Source organism: Streptopelia decaocto (genome assembly GCF_964273445.1).
Source record: "Streptopelia decaocto genome assembly, chromosome: 7".
NCBI classification, from domain to species: Eukaryota; Metazoa; Chordata; class Aves; order Columbiformes; family Columbidae; genus Streptopelia; species Streptopelia decaocto.
In genome coordinates, this window is record NC_138661.1 from 67,782,907 (window position 1) to 67,800,014 (window position 17,108).

A 17,108-nucleotide genomic window follows, 5' to 3' on the forward strand; every position below is an offset into this window, starting at 1 on the left:
TCTCACTTCCTGTCCTCTCACTTTCAGCCTTTGCAGTTTATGCCCTGCAGCACTGATAGGAAAACCAGGTAGCTTAGGAAGAGAATGCTCACAAGAAAGTATCGGTTATCCCAAGGAGTTCTCAGGCAAGATCTGTTTCCAGCTGACACAGAACTTCACTGTCACTTGAGCTATTTCATAAACCTTGTTCAGACAGGAAGCTTTTGAGAACAGTCTGAACACACAGGTAAGAGGTAAATAGGTTTGATCAGTAATGCCATTGGCATCTGGAGAGGAAGGTGCCAAGGTGACTAATGTTTCCTGTGGGAAATGCCACACACTTGAAATCTTACACATCCATTCTACCTGCAAAAACAAACTCTTCTTAAAATGAAATGAAGGTTAAATTGCTTAAGTAAACTGCTCTAAAAGCTTTCAGCAGAATGACATTTCTTTAATCACAGAGTTGGTTGATATAATGCAAGTTGTGTGATGTTTGTCAATATGAACGTTCATCAAACAAAGTGCCTTCTGAATTTGGCAAATCTGTGGTTAAATTTCAGAGCTGGAGGAACTCTGTTGTAGAAGATGACAGACAGAATTGCAGAAGAAGATAAACTGTTTCAGTGTCCTCAAACATGAATTATTATTCCTAAAGGGAAAAAACAAAAGACCTTCTACTGTGTCAGGTATTTTTGAAGAAAAAAAATCTGAGATGTTGCCGTTCTTTCATAGGCTGTTTTCCATTTGAACACAAATTTGGTTTTGCATGTGTATTAACTGGAGGTGCAGTAACAATACCCTGCTCTTTGGCTACTGTGTCAGTAGTAAACTTCCTTCACTGAAATTACTAGTTAGTGCAATTCCAGTACAGTTGAAATGCTATGTATGATGCTACGCTTGGAATAATATGATTGTCCAGATGATGCTTCTTCTCCTACCTGGGTAACCTGCAGTAGGAAAGAGATGGGTGTGGGTTTTCCTGCATAGCTTATTTCCCTACTTCTGAAATGTTTCAGTGGTATCATAGGTGTTTAACAAGAAAGTTCAGAAGAATGGAAATCGTTTGTAATGTTGGACGCTGCTGGAAAGCACATTTGGATCCTCCTAAAGCCTGTGAATCTGGATCTTCACCATTTTTCTTATGATCTATGTGCCAGCAGCAGCACCCTGAGGTTTAAATCTATCCTTAGACTTCAGACTGGCCGGAGAAACAGAAGAGGAGACAAAGCCTGCCCCTATTTCTTTCTCATTCCTTGCTAGGATAGTGCTACAGTGAAAAGCTCTTCAAAGGCTTCAGAAAAGGGGACAGAAGAGCTGAGCTTTTAACTTTTTTGGAAATTAAGAGCAACTTACCTGGTGTTCTGCATGCCTTGAACGTGCACTACACAGATTAGCCCTGCAAGCAGCAACCCACCCAGGCCCCAGCCACTTTCATCCCAGACTGGGGAATACTTGGCTTGCTGCTTTGCTGATCACAGTCTGGAATTCTTTGAAATAATTTGGTGGCATTCACAGGCCCCCCTTTCCTCTGCATTCATATAAACTGTCTGCTTTGAGTCAAAAACAGTACAAGAATTAAGTCAATAATGCTGTCCACTCTGTTACATTAAGTGGGAGGGGGTTTAGAAACAATGGCAGAAAGTTGAGCCCCAACCAGTGCTACAGATAAAGAGTCTGTGAGGTGCATGAGACAGACATGCTGCAAGGGGGGCAAAACCCACAGGGCTGAGCCATTTTCTGTTCATTAAGAATCAGCATTCTAAACCACTAAGACAGAAATTACTTTTAAGAGTATGTCTCAGATATTTACATGGGCAGAGTCTGCTTCCAGGAGGTGGGAAGACTCTCTACTCTCACAGAAGCAAAAAATCCTAATTATTTTTTATGAAGAACACTCACTTCACATTTTGTGTCTTTCTGACTGACGTACCACATTGTGGTTTCCATACGTTCATTAATTCTGCTTTGGTTCTACCAAACCCACTATAAATCAGGTCCAACTGTTTTTTAGTTCATGAAATGTATGAATACTTTTAAAAGTAGACAAATTATACCTATTGCATGTGCATCAGCAAATAGTTCTAAATCTTTCCTCTGTGCTGCTGCTGATTTCCCAAATAATAAATATTCCAAAATGGCTTTGGGCTAAACTGTAACTTCTGAGGTGTTGTGCTCCACGCTGTGCACTAGTGATTTCCCCAGCGATGCTCCGGTGTACGAAAGCTTAGTGTTCTTATTCTAAGTGAGTTATTTGACTGTGGTCTTGAGAATTGCTGGTTAGAGTCTCTTATTTAGCCTTGGGCTATGGGCACTGCAGTTACATTAATGTGCATGTGCTTAAAAAGATTGCCCTTAAAGATTGCTGAAGAAAGACTGAAGCTCTTTCAACAGTTTCATTCTCTTGGTTCTATTTTACAGTCGTCGCCCCTCTGCTTCGTTAATCTAGCAGAATGCCGTGTTTAGAAACTTAGAAATAGGGATGTTTTATTTCCGTTCATTCTTTATCTGATAGAATAATTTAAATTATTAAACAAGCATGTGAATATTGAGGTCACTCAGTAAGACCAGGGAAGAGTGCTGTTCCTTTGTTGGCTCTAGAAATATTTGTTCCTTACTCTCCTTTTGTAATAAGTACCATCCAAAGCTATTTAATTATTGGTCCTATGGCTCCAGCTGGCATGGAAGTGTGAGTTCCAAAGCAGAGTCAGCTGCTAAGTGATATAATGCTGAGGAAAGACAAATGTCAGTCTTTTGTTCATTTTCTGTGCCTGAGCTTATGTTTGTTTTTCCAGCGCCTTGGATTTTTCTGATGCACATTCAGTCTCTGTTGAATTGTACAGTTCCTTTCCTGAACCTAAACTAGTAATGTATTTTGATGTAGTTTAATTCTTTAAATAATCATTTGCTCAGGAATCATTTTATGGGGAAAAAAGAGGTGTTTGAGCATTGCAAAATTTAGTGGTGGCTGGATATGGCGTGTTGGTGCATTCCCTCGATATCCAGTCAAAATGGATTCAGGAAAGGCACCCTGGCCCCTGTGCTGCACCAGGGGATCATTTACTCCTGAAGAGCCGGCCTGCATTAGTACTGTGCCTGTACTGGGAACTAAACTGGCTGCAACTTGTCCTTTCATTAGTCTGTTCCCATGGCTTCACAGTCCAGATCTGCTGATAGCCCGTTGGAAAAGATAAGCATGGCAGGGATTAAATCTGACCCAGGTAGGCACCAGTTGTTTCAGTGGCACATTGTCTGCTCCTGCTGTGTTTGCAGGGGGACCATGGAAGGCTTTTCTTTATACAGCTTTAGTGGAGTGTGCCATATTCTTACACCTTGGAAACTGGCTTAGATCCTGTGCAACTAAAAGCAGCAGTTTTATATCAAGATGTAAAACACAAGTGTCAGCTGAAAGTAGTCTCGTCTAGCCTGAAACAGAAAACATTACTGGCAACTGATGTGGGCAGCTGTAAAGATAGTCTCTGATTTGCTTAGCGTATGGGGAATATGTAACAGGAATAGTCTATTTTATGAAATTTAAAAAGTTATTATTTCTCCTCATCTCCTGAGCTAGACAACAATGGCAGACTCACTGATCCTGTTCCCAGTTCTTTCAATAGGTAATTCCCACACCACTGAACACTGGCGCCCTCTTCATTGCTCCTTGTTTACAAGCATTCATTGCTGCTACACATGTGCTCTGTGCACCAAGATCTAAATGGATCTTTGCTTCCTATCAGCTAAACTGAGGAGATTTTTATCAAAGTGAGCACTATATCTATATAGACTGCCTGCAAATTGCTTCCTAACTTTTTCCATTATAAGCTTAAGTTTCTTTGGTCTTTCACTATATGGCATATTCTTCATTTTCTTTACCTTTGTGGTTTCCGGAGTGGTCTTTGGTTATGTATCTATGTCCTTTCCAGCAATGGTGTGGAGCAACATGGGTGGAGGGGGGAAGGAAGAAAAACTGCCAGGGGATTGGGAACACACTGTTGCAATGAATGAGGCTCATGGAAAAGAGTTACAAGTTTCCCTTCTTCCCTGGGAAATTCACACCGGTCCTCTTAAAATGAGAGATGGCAAATTTGGAAATGATGTTTGAGTAGCTGGACTTGTTGTAAAGGAGAGGTAAGAAAATGCTTCTCCTGAACCTTCTTGCTGATTCATGATGGTGAAAGCCAAGCTGTTTCATTATGGTAAAAGCCGAGCTGTTGGGTATTGTGCTGCAGAAGCTGTGAATGTTTTGGCAAAGCCCTGTTAATGTTTCTGGCATTTGTGGTTTTGTTAAACTTCTCTTACTGAGACAAACAGGGTTCCGGAATGAAGACCCTCCACTGTCACCACTGCTTCTGGCTTTGCATGTGATACTGGACAAATCATTTAAGTCCTGGGGTTTTGTGGTTTATAAAACTGGTATTATACGTTATGTATATTTTCTTATCTAAATATAAATATTTATAAATATTTCATTTCTGCTGAGGAGAAATGGTTCATAAAAGCAAGGTAACACTTTGATAGCTTTAGCTGCAGGTTTCCTAACGTGTCTTTGGATTAGTAATTTCTGTTGCGCCCTGTCACTGCAGTGCTTGTGGCCAGCTGAAATGTACACTGCAACAGGAACGTTTCACCAAAATAGGGTTTGATATTTGTATCCAGAGAGGAAAACAGGGGAACCGTTGCCCCAGACAATGCTGTTGTTTAAATTGGAGCGCAGTTGTTCTACCAGCTGTTAAGATCCAAGCTGTTTTCTTTGAAAACTAAGCTATTTTTTTTAACTCAAAACTGAATCTTGAACCTTGACCTGGATATTGGTGAACTAATTCTTCTTAACATGCAGCTTTTAGGAATGTTACTTTCCCATTGGATTTTGGTGTGATAGATGGGTGCATGTTTGGTTTAGGTGTCATACACATAAATAATACTCTTGACATCTGTGATAGCTTCCCTGTCATGTTCTTAAACCTCCCTTTATTCCTCCTGAGTTATTCCAAATGCATTCTAAAATTATTTTTGTTGTTGTTCATGTCTGGGTTTATCATCCTCCCTTTTCTATCTCTTCTGTGGTTTGCAATTTTTATATGCGCTAAATGTTTCATTGTATGAGGGTTGTGTTGATGTGCAACAGCACCCCACATAGTCAAAGCAAACCCAACTGTCACAGTTATTATTGACAGTGATTATAAGCAGTGCGGAGCCTTTCCATAAAACGGGGGATCTGTCCCCTCTCGTTTTGTGACCTGGTGTTGTCTTTGCTCTCAGAAGCGGCTGGGTTTCAGTGATGCTGCATAGATTCTTCAGGGTAGAAGTTACAGTACAAACACGAGTTTTTGACCTCAAAATAGCTGTGAGCTGGAAAGCTAAATCCAGCTCTAATGAATGAAGTCGGAAAGCTGACGGCATTCAGCAATTTCACGGGCTCAGGATATTTTCTAACAAGAAAATTCATTTCTGAGACTTGTTGACAGAAACATCAAGAATGGAACTGCTGCCTTTGCTTCCACCCACCCCAGCCAAGAGTGGAGGGAGGAAAGCAGCTCTGTATAAATAGCTCTGTTCCTGTCGTATTTGTAAATTCAGTGCTTTTTGTGTCAATGACATCACCCTCTTCTCCATGGCAACTCTCTACGATGTTAAAACTGTAGGGCACCATCAGAAAAACTTAAACCAGCAAATGAACAGGTTGATTCAAGATGATTTAATTGAGAAACAGTGGAGGGGGCGACAGGAGGGGGTGGGAAACACGAGCAAACAGGCTCCTGTGAGCTCTGCTGCTCTGGGAAGCTTGCATCTGTAATGACTGTCTCCTGAATCTCTGCCCCAGCTCTTCTTTGTGTCAGTCCTGTGAGGAGGAGGAGGAGGTGGGTGGAAGGCGGGCAGGCATCTTATTCTCCATCTCCGGTGTGTCTGGAGAGCAGCTCTACAGGTGACTGAGCAGGAGGAGCATGACTGACTCACTGCTGAGTTATTTTCTCACTCTGCTCCTCTCCCCCTCCCATCTTTGCTGTTTGTGTTTTCCCTTGGCCCAACAGCTTGTATTTTTCCCCAGGCGCTGATGAGAAAAAAATAAGTTAGCAGCAGGCTTTCTTGTTACCTAATGTTCACAAAAATGCGCCTGTGGTTATCTAGGTGAGGAAATAAAAGCCAACTCTGTAAGAAAGAAGAATTAATTGTCTCTTGGATACAACATCTTTATCTTAAAAAAAAAAAAAAAAAAAAAGTGCTTCTCCTTTCTGAATGTTGTCCAGAAAATACTAAAGGAACTGACATGCCAGGAAATTGTAAATAACTTCTTTATCGGACTACCTATGGAAAATACCTAATTGCCTCACTGGCAGCCCCGCTGGTTTTGACTTGATTTCTAAACTGGCTGCAGTTGGGGGAAGGTGTTTCACCTGCTGCCTTGATTACAGAATTGGATTCTGCTGGGTTCCATTTGGGACCGGAGGAGCAGGAACAGAGTAGTTACATCTGCGGAGTTTCAGCCAGTGTGAACTGTGCTTCAATCAGCTTAATAAATCTGTCCTAGTTTACATCCTTATGAAATCTAAAGCCTTAGAACAGTTTGCCTTCCTTCTTCTGCAGGGTGCCATGGGATCTATTGCTGAAATTTAGCCTGCAGAAGTGTCAACTTGGTATTATATTTTGCATTTTTGAAATTGCATTGCATGAATGCAGCAAGTTATGCAAGATCAACACAACACCCACGGAGTTCGTATATCCAGAAAGGGCCATGGCAATGCTTTCCAAATTGAGAAGTAACACTTTGGCTTGCCTGAGCAACGGAATAATGCTGTATTTGCAGCTCATGGTCTGCAGTTTCTACCTCTACAGGGCACAGGAGTCTTTAATTACAGATTTTCAAAGTGTGGGGCTTTGTTATGTGTGTTCACTCCCTCCCCACCCCAGGGTGAAGTGTAAGTCAGCTGTCCTGCCATTTCAAGGCTTAGTTGAGGGGCAATGTGTGTATAATCTTTATACACTAGAATCTTGATTAGCATCTTGCTCTTGCCTTTTCTGCAAAATGTCACTCAACGCACAGTCCCATCCTCTTTGCTGAGATCACAGCATCAGCCCACGATAAAAAAGGTCCTAGAAAACATCGATTCACTGCGTTACAGAATCTTGATAGTGGTATGTGTCTACAATGAGATCTCATCTGTTTGAACTGCAGGGTTTTAATGCAATGTATCGCTGTGCTCTCCTTTGTCCTCCAGCTGGGAGGGTGTTTCACCTTTGGTGAGCGCTCACACCTGTGCTGAGTGTGAACGAGGGGTGGGGTGCGGCCCCTCCTCCCGCAGCTGGCGCTGGGCAGGGAGCAGCTGGCAGCTCCGGCTCTTCGCATGTGCCTCACACTGAACCAGGAGCTTTCTGAAGAAGCTTTAAGATGAAATTGCTGAGAATTTTTGCCTGAAGCAAGGGATGTTTCCCGTGTTTAAGACAAGCAGCAACCTGCAGTCAGAAGGAAGAAGAGACTGAATTCACTCCAGAAGTATTTCTTCTTCAGAAGTATTTCAGATCTTTTTTCAAGGTAAGACTGCTGTTGTGGGAGGTAGATGGGGCAACAGGGTCCAGCATTCTGAACACTGCAACTGAGAGGACTTCTAAGATTTGCTGTTGTTGTTGTTTTTTACCTGTAGAACTGAAATCAATCTCTGATGTTTCTGGCACTCCCTTTTTAGCCTGGAAATTTAAATCAGCCAATAAGAACTAATTTTCTGAGGTCTGAGGCCATAAAAAAGAGGTGAGGAGGAATGTTTTTAACACTGCCTTTTGCCTGCCTGTATTCCAGTGGTGAATAAATGCCATTGACTCTGCTTCTAAATCGTGTACTCAAATAGAACCATAAGCGTTGCAGGAAGAGTGGGTGAATGAAAGTAAAATTTAGTGAATAGACACGAGCTTATGGTTTACTAATTTTGTTTAGTGCTTTTAAACATTCACAGAGTATTTGTTGTTCTGTAGGGAGGCAATATGAAGATGGCCCTTGCTTTGGAAGCTTGAACTCAAAGGTTTTTAATAGACTTAGTTTGAAGAAATGCTATTGAAAAAAGAGCAAGGAGATAGGACTTTTTTTTTTGAAGCATCTGTTTGAATTACGCCTGAACAACCAGTTTATAGCTGTTGAAAATTGTGGAAAGGCCAGAAAGTAGTACAGAGCTCCTCGTCACAGCTGCAGGCAACTTATTTGAAAAGCCTTATTTAAGGTAGGAAAAAAAACCTTGAATGTATAGAGGTGGCTCTGGAAAAAACTCATAACATCTAAAAGTCTTTTATCATCAGTATCCTGTCCTCCCCATTAGAAACTAAAAACTGAAACTCCTCCTAGCTGGGAACCCTCCAGACTGAGAATTGTATGCTTAGGCTGTGCTTAGGTGTGCTTAGGTATGCTTAGGCTGTGGTGTATAAATGATAGACCTTGATGAAAGCACAGCAGAGCACAAATTTTCCAAAGGTGCTGAAGCCATTAAGGAAGCACTTACTGAGCCTTGAAGTGCAGGGAAGAGCGTAGGCGCGAGTCTATGCTTTCGCTTTGCACACTAATGGATCTAATACTTGTACGCGGTTTCATTTTGCTCTTGGAAAAGGAAAATACACTGTGCTCGTAAAAGCAAAAATATCTCGTGTTTAGGGAAGTGTAGTTTGTAAACTTTTGCACCTAGAGCTGAGAAGGAGGAAGAAGCCTTGTCAAGACTGTGAGAAGTGAAATCAGAAGCGATCTCTGACTTGTTGGCTCCTCCTCGCTAGGTGAGGCACGGACCCGAGCGGTGCCGGGGGAAAGCTGTGCTCTGGGAAGGCTGCGGGCGCTTAGGTGAGATTGCCTGGGGATGGCTGGTTGCGCCAAATATCCTGGCAGGGAATGGGGGCCAGGAGGGCATTTGGTGCCAGCAGTGGTTGCGTAACGTTGTGCTGGCTTGGCCAGGCGCTGGAGCAGTTAATACTGTTGGATGCTGTTGCTGCAGTTTGATTCCACTTTGTAGAAGTAGTTGAGATGAGGATATTCCTGCCAGCTTCGCAGTCAGAGTCATCAGTTCTGCCTCCGACACTTGGGGAGCATGAATGAATAACTCTTAAAACATTCATCTAGGGCAGCTTCCAAGAATCCTGTGCGCCAAAGTCTACAATACATTGTGATCTGATTCATTATCCCGGGATAGCAAAGACTTTGAAGAGGTGTTTACCCAGCGTCTGGACATACTGGACTTCAAGCTCCCAAAGAAAACCTGCCTTGGCAGCTCCTGGGAGTGAGTTTGGAGAGGACGGGGGGCGATGGGCGGGCAAGCCAGGCTATAGAGCAGCAGGGAAACCAACGTGGGACATCTGTCACTACATGCTGTGGGCTGGTGCGTGGGACGGCGAGCAGCCAGCGTGGCTTTGGGGGGTATGGAAGGTGCTGCTGCTTTGGGCAGAGGCACTTGATGCCAATTTAAACTGGAATTCTGCATAACCTGTGTTAAGCACCTTATGATCTTCCATGGGGTGGTTCTTTACCTCAGTAAAATCTTGTATTGCTTTTTGCTGACGGGCTTTGGTGGGAGAGGGGGCTTTTTCCAGTTCCTGAGAACTGGGGAGAGAGGGATGAACAGGAGGAAGCAAATGATACTGCTGGAGGAAAAAAAGCACAGCAAGCTAGATAAAGGTGATCCTAACTGAGGAGGAGGATTGCTGTTTAATTAAAACTACTGCTAAAACCCAGGCTCTTAGTAGTAAAATAAATAATAGCAGGACATGAGTAATTCCTCTCGGGGGAATGTCGGAGACAAAATTACAATAATGTAATAATAAAAGGGGCGTGTGTGCAATTGCTCAGAGGAATAGTAACAGGATAGAATAATTTTTCGCTGCTTAGAAGTTCAAATGTGGTTCAAGTCAAAAGGGACTGAAACCTGTTGAAGCTCACGCCCCTCGGGGCTCTCGGGCTTTCAGAAGGCAGAGTTGTCTGAGTTACTGACCCTGCCGCTGCTGCTTTACTCGGCAATCCCAGCAGAGAGGCAGGAGACTGAGCTCCTTCTTGATTTAGCAAATGATGGCAAGTTAAGTGTGTAGCTTGCCCTCCTGCTGCTCAGTCAGTGTGGTTTTCAGTGAATTAAAAATAAGTGTTTCAGGCCCAGACCTGGCGTGACTGAGCCGTGTGTAATGCATCTGGAGGCAAGAAAGGACATTAGACCGTCGTTTGCTTCCTTGTTTCCCTCCCACCCCTCATTTCTAAGAATCAAATAATTTCAGAGCTCTTTCTGCATTCTGCGAGCTGGGCTGTCCATTCTAGTAAGGTGGTTAAATAGTGTAAACTCATTAACCACTCTCAACTGAGTAATATACAGTGACATAATTTCTTTTGCATAGCTGCTTTGCATAATACTGCACTTCAGTTGTTGTTACTCCTTCCATTTAATCCTTTTCATTTCTATGACGTCCATCTGTTTGCCAGACAAGGTCTAGAAAAATTGGGGGAAAAAAAAATCCCAGAAAACTAAATGAAAAAAGCAGACAAGTCAGTGTAAAGAGGATTTAACACACCACTCAGAAAACCCCACAAACCAACAACAAAAACAAAACAACAACAAACAACCAAAACCCAGCCCGACCCCAGCACCCTGAAGCAGCTGGCATTGTGGCTGCCTGCAAGCTGGCATGTTGACACAGACTGGCATGCGTTGCTGTAGTCAGCTATTGGTCACAAAGTTTGTCCCAAAGAAAGCCTCCAACAAGAATTCACGTTCCTCAGGACTTGCTTAAAGTCCAGGAAGGAAGAGCAATGCTTCAACCAGAGAGCTTTGGAAACTGCTCAGTGATGTATCTTTGCTCCTACAGGTTGCCAAGGGGAAGGCAGAAGGTCTGGTGAATCTCTAAGAGACTCAGGTGGCCATTTGCAACAGCAACGCTTTGCAGGAGACAGCACAGCCCAGAATCACCAAGGTTAGTCAAAGCAAAGCATAACGTCATAGTGTTTTGTGGTAGATACAGAAGGCAATTCGTAGTTTGCTCTGAAGAATCGGGCTGTAGCTGAACTACAGCTCTGAGTGGTGCAGAGCCAGCTGAGGCACTGCAGGCAGCGCTCTCAGACCAGGGCCAGGTATCCTGCCCATATGATGTGCAGATACTCAAAACACCGCTGTATAAAAAAGATGGGTTAGTTCTTAAAATGAAACATACCATTTCAAATTAGAGAGCAAATGCACTCAGCAGTTTCAGCAGACAAGTGTCTTTATGAACTGATAATGTCAACTTGATGGCTCTGCACTCAATCGTTTTTCCCCTGAGAACGTGGTTAAATTGAAGTGTCTGTGATGGCAGTGTTAGCTTCCTGATGGCCTGCTGGTTTTCTGACTTTCGTCTCTGCAATGCACAATGCCTTAGAAGTGACTGTCTTTTGTTTTTCTTGTACTCTCACCTTTTTCATTTAGATGAAAATTTTCATAGATCTCACTTACTAATCTCTTTGCAATTTGATTGTATTCTTGCCCCTGTGGCCAGAAGACAGCACTAACTAGGCTGCTGAGCCTGGGTTGCGCTACTGAGAGAGTATGGATCAGGTCACTGTCCTCCCTGCTGTGTTGTGGGGTTGGTTTTTTCCTCACCTGTGTCAACCCCTGAGCCTTCTTTCAAAGCTGTGGCTTTTCAGGGCGTAGCAGGAGCTGAGGGTTTTTCACAGCAGAGCTGAAGAGCTGTGCCTGTATGGGGAGAACAGGTATTAAAGTCTTTCCTCAGTCTGGACCAGGAACAGTGGGGTTAATATGCCAGAAGGCACTACACAGAGCTTAAAATAACCAAGATCAGGATAATTTGGCTTTAAAAACCATCTGGGGTTTGATTCAGTGCTCATTAAAATTCATAGTAGCCTTATGATTGGCTTCTGGAAGAATTAAGCAGGGTGTTACACTTTATAATGAGCACTTTGGGCCTTGTCCAAGAAAGTACATAAATGTATACAGTAGTGTTAAAAATGAATTTATTTCCTATAACATCCAGTTTAGAATAAGAATCTGTCTAGCACTTGTGGAAGTCAGTGCAAAAACTCTTTGCAAGGAGTTTGGGTTGGATCAGAGGAACAGATGTTCCAGCTGACTCTGGGAAGAAGCCTCTCTGGGCAAGTCATCTTGGAGCGGTTCATGCTACAGCAAGCTGTCCAGTTTGCGTACGCACATAATTAATCTGCAGAAATCAGAGCTCCTGAGTATGCAGTGAAAGGTGTGGAAAATCAGATTGGAAACCTAGATGCTGGATGGAATAATTGGGTCATAAAATGAAAAATGCATGCTGTGTTTATTTCATTAGAAACCTAAATGTATGCATGTCACAAGTAGTTTATATCTTGTACTACCTCATCAACCACGGGTGATGTTAGTAGGCAAGATGCTCTTGTTTGTGACTGCCACCGAGGAAACGCCCTGCTTTTTACGCTTTCCTATAAACCAGGCACTCCTTGGTGTTAAAGGCAAAGAAAATACTAATTCTACTGCTTGCTCTCAAATCAGGAGTTTGCAAAGCTCTTTGGGCTTTCATGTTCTCTTCCAAGTTCTAAATGTGTTCTCCTTAAGCTTCTGTAAAGTAGCAGCCTGAGTGACGTAAAGCTGAGCCGATCACTCATTTAAAGAACGTTGCCATTTATTTCTGTGTCATTAATGGCAAGTTTTTAAAACAGCCTCTTAGAACTCTGGGTCACCTAAATTACATGAAAACTTCTCATTTGTGGTCTGTGATCACCTTCATAATGGTTTGTGGCTGTTCTTGGGCAGAGATTGCTATTTGTTGAAAGAAGGAAATGACAGAATTTTCCGGATAACTACCCAAGTATTTCTGTAGGGAACCTGTGCTGAAGCACTTGGGCACAACTGTCAGCCAGGCTTTCAGTTTTCATCCAAGTTCTGCAGAACAAGAAAATGCTCGTTTCGAGTCCTAACAAGCATTTGTTTTTAAAGGTCACATGCAGAAATGGACTAAGTTAATACTACTTAAAAACTTGAACGCATTTCTCTGAATTCATTTATTTATAGAATTCATTTGGTGCTCCAGAGAGCACATGAACACAAAATGTGTTTTTGAATTAGTAGTTTGATGAATGATGATGAAGTAGATGGTTAACAGAATTTTTTCTCTTATGATGCCATCTTTAGAATCTCTAGATCTGCAGAACAGGAGACGTACCATTTTATTTACAGCTTAAATGGCAATGTTTTATGTTGCTCCTTCTTTCTTTATTATTACTATTATTATTCATAATCTGGATATTTCCTTCAGTTATATAGATATGTATATGTATGAGTGGATTGGTTTCTGGTGTTATCTTGAAGAGGCTTCTGGTGGTTTCAGTTGTCAGCGCGCCCGCAGGAGCCGGCCTGTTCAGAGGAAGGCGTTAGTTGTGCCTGCAGCCAGACGCAGGCGGGTCCGTGTGCCCAGGCAGACTGTTTGCGTGCGTTCGCTTTGGACTCCATTCATCATAGGGTAGACTTTTGGTATAAAAATATTGTTACAGTACCAGAAACAGCTGGCATGTTTCAGCCCTTTGTAAGACACATTGCTTGACTGTGTGCACCCTTTAGCTTCTTATTGTGGAACCTGACAGCATTAATAGTTGCACAAATGTTTTGGGTAGTTTTGACTATTTTTTTTAATGGAGATTGGTGGTTGGAAGTGTTATCGTGTGCCCAGCAGCTTGTGTTCTGCTGAAACAGCATGCCCAGACCAACCAGCATCTTATTCTCTCTTATGCTGGTATTTAGGCTATTATAAATTGCAGCCTGAATGAAGACTAGAGGAGAGAGCTGAGGATGAGGAAAGTAAAACGCTTCTCTAACTACTGGCAGAAAAGACCAAAAACAACTCTTAGGGGAGGTAGCAATTACCAACTTTTTCCTCTGTTGTGGTGGTTAGTACACAAGACAAGGATGTCACAGCCAATGTATTTTTCTGCACCATATAAATAACTAAGTGGTGATTATAACCATTAATCCAACCTGTGGACTCCGGTGCGCTCACAGCTCGTGCAGCCAGGGAACGGAGGGCACAGCATGCTGACATGCCTGTTGCGGTGGCAAAACAAGAAGGCCCAGTTCCTGCATTGCAGGTCACTGGCTTCAGAGTTGTGACGGTGTGACTGTTTGTGGGGCTGAGCTGTGTGCCAGGCTGCTGAAACTACCTGAGTTTAAAGAGAAATGTTCAGAGTAACAAACCAAACAGATTTAACCCTTTACCTCCTATTTCCAGTAAACCCAAAAGCTTTTCAGTGCCAGTAGCTCTATTGATTATCTGCAGGAATGAGCTGCCGTACAGAAGTATGGTGAGAGGAAAGTAATTCCTCAGTCCAGCAACTGGAGGGGGCTGAGATAAATTTTGCATTGCAATGGGGATTCCTCTCAACCCCTATTCAACTCAAACAGTTGCTCTCTGGCTCTACCAGCCTCCCCACAAAATAAGCTACCCATATAGCGCTGCAGTACAAAACACCCTCCTGCGCTTGCTGTGGGGCGGCTGCTGCTGGGAGGGTGACAGTGACATTGCCACCCGTTCCCTGACACGGGGCTGGGAGCGCAGCTCTCTGGGGCGCGTTGCCTGCCCTGGCTGCTGACGGCTGCGCGCTCTGCGGGGCGGCTGTTGCCTCCGCATGGCACCCAGCGGGATGGAGCCTCCTGGGCTGCACGGAGCCACATGGCTGGATTCTGACAAGCTTCAGCTCCAGCTCTCAAATTATTCTGGGTTCTTGAGAGCTGGGTTTGAGTGTACCCAGAGGTAGAGAGCGCCCAGTAACAGCAAAGGGCATTAGACTATCGCTACTGTTATTTTAGCCACTAGGAATTCTCTGAATTCTGGTTAATACTTTTGCAATAGCTGACTGACCTAGTTATTCTGAACAGAAGCTGTGGTCTGTATTCCTCTTATGTCAGCCGGGGATTTCAGTCTGCATTTCTATAGAATCTTTAAGGATTGCAGCATGCTTGAAAAAACAACAGATTAAGCCGCCTCTGTTCTGTGGGAGTTAAGCATTGTCACAGTCATTTTACCAGAGTGCAGAATGACTTTCCCAAAGGGAGCTGGCAGAGATGTGCGAGAGGCAGGGGACACGGGCCCGCTGCTGCAGTGCTGCCATTGCAGGGCTCATCGTCCCGACTTCTGTGGAAAGCAGCAGATACACCTTTGGTAGAGGGTGGCATAGACTTGTCTGGTGGAGTATGACGTTACTTCTGTTATAACCTAGCAAGTCTGTGAATTTTTGTGAGTGAAAGATCTGGAAGAAGTGCGAGATGGCTGTGATCCCAGCTGTATTGATATTATCTGCAGGGAATGTCTACGAAGCCACAGGAATTTAACCAGTAGCAAAATAGCGTGTGCTGTGTTCAGGTGATCCTCTTGAGCTTTAGTTTCAACTTCTCATCAGAGTGGGAGTTAAGATTTTTAAAGAGAGTCTGCTGGTTTCTTACTCTAAGCTTAATCTGCTTTCCTGCCTATGTTCTCAACTCTCGCTGCTCCAGCCGGGTGTTCTGTGTGGCAGTTTGCCGGTTCCCTTGCTGGCAATGCTTTGCTCCACCATTGGAGTTCCTGGTCTGGGACAGCCTGGCTGATTCTGCCCTGGTGCTGGCGAGAGCCTGGAGCAGCACAAATCTTGTTCGGTTGTACAGCTCTGCTGCATTTGTGGTTTGGTTTGAATTGGGCCAAAAAAAGCCAGGAGGGTAACCCTAACACTAGAGCAAGCAACCCTAGTAGAGGGTAACCCTGACATTAGAGCAAGCAACCCCAGTAGTGCTCTCTTGAAATTTTCTGCCCCCCTCTGAATGAGATAGCCTTGGGGAAAGGTAGTGAAGTGTAAGCACTATTCAAAGTGAAACTGCCTCAGGATTGCTGCCTCCTTATCTCCAGTGCTGCCTAATGTCATGTGTTGATTATGAGACTTGCAGACTTGATTCCTATCTCGTGCTTCCTCCCACCAGTTGATGCTGATGCTTTGTGAATTTGCAACACACCCTTTCTCCTAGTGACCTTTTTGTCCCAGCTGTGTATTTTTTCACTTCCCTGGCCAACCTACTCTGGATTTCAAGAGCCATGAAAGAAGAGGGACCACACTTGGTTGGCAGTGCCTTTGTGCCTCCTAGCAAATCCTGAGCTCAGAGGAGCCTGCTAGAAGGTGTAGCTCTGAACCACAGCCTAGTTCCGTGGGTAGAACAGGCCTACTTCTTACTGGGATTTCCTGAATGCATCAGATTTGGTGTGTCTTGGTATTAGGCTTTGCCTGGAAGCCTTGTTGAAGCAGGATAAATTTTTCTTAGCAGCTTTCCCATGTCCCACAAGCTCCAAACAGGTGGCCAAGTATATTTCTCCTGGCTGAGGTAGAAGAAAGTTGTTGTGTAAGGTAGAGTTGGCTTTGGTGTCTCTAACTTTTTTGTTTGTTTGTTTTTAAGATTAGAAGTGTGCAGTCTTGCCTGTTGGCATAGTAAAACGTTGAAAAGTTTTTCTTATCTCACAAAATTCTGCTCCAGTAGAGATGAAACGGGCTTAAATGGAATCTCTTGCAGCAACAGTGCAGGATGCGAGGTACTGGCGCTTTCCTGAAGCAGTGACATGGATGAGCAGGGTGAGAAAAAAGGACAGATCAGCAGTTTTGATCTGCAATGTGCTACGCTTTGTGTCTGGGGAGGGACGAGGAGGACGGAATGGCCCTTGCTGTGTGGCTAACGGAGGCAGCCTGCGATGCGAGCCGTTGGTCGGGGTGCGGGCAGCACTTGCCGGTTCTGGCTGCCGTGGTGGAGACAGACAGGACCTGAATGAGCAGCACAGAGCGGAGCAGCCGTAGGAGGAGTGGGGTGTGGATGCGTGTGTTTATAGAAATGTGTGAGTATAATTATTTATATTATCTTGTGCAATTCTCTAGCTAAGAAGGGAGCAGTGGGCAGAGAAGGAGCAGTGAAATGTTTAATAAAGGGACAGTTGCTAAAGGGGAAAATTAGAGATGCATCATTTTTACTGGGAAATTTTTCTTCAAAGTGTGTAGGACTACTGGGACCAAACTTGTGAACAGAAAGACTGGAAAGTGTCCGAATTATTCATTAAGATTGTAGGCAGCAGAAGTTCACACCAATTCAAAGCTGCCTTGGTTTCATCTAAGCTTGTTTCTTGACGAGTAAAATCAGGCTCTTCCATTT